Below are 307 nucleotides of genomic sequence, written 5' to 3'. Positions count from 1 at the left end.
CGCCGGCCGCCAGCCATGGCCTTGGCCCTGGTGGCTGAGGCAGAAGGCGGCGGCGCAGCAGGGGCGGTTTTGGAGGCGGCTGTGGCTGGCCGAGGTGATGATGTGCTGCTTGTCTCCTTCCTGGGTCTCCCCATCGCTATGTGTCAGAGGGGCTCGTGCTGTGGGTATGGAATAAAGTTGAGTGCGCATCCCCAAACCACAAATTCCCCTTTCTGTGGCTGTCCCTACACCTGCCTGCATTGGCTTTGTTTGTCAGGGTTTTGGTAGTGGGGAGGATACAGGTGTGGCTTCTGTGAGAAGCTGCTAG

Source organism: Buceros rhinoceros, unplaced genomic scaffold (genome assembly GCF_000710305.1).
Source record: "Buceros rhinoceros silvestris isolate BGI_N320 unplaced genomic scaffold, ASM71030v1 scaffold32707, whole genome shotgun sequence".
Lineage (NCBI taxonomy): Eukaryota > Metazoa > Chordata > Aves > Bucerotiformes > Bucerotidae > Buceros > Buceros rhinoceros.
The sequence above is the reverse complement of the archived record's forward strand: the minus strand, read 5'-3'. Positions refer to the sequence as shown.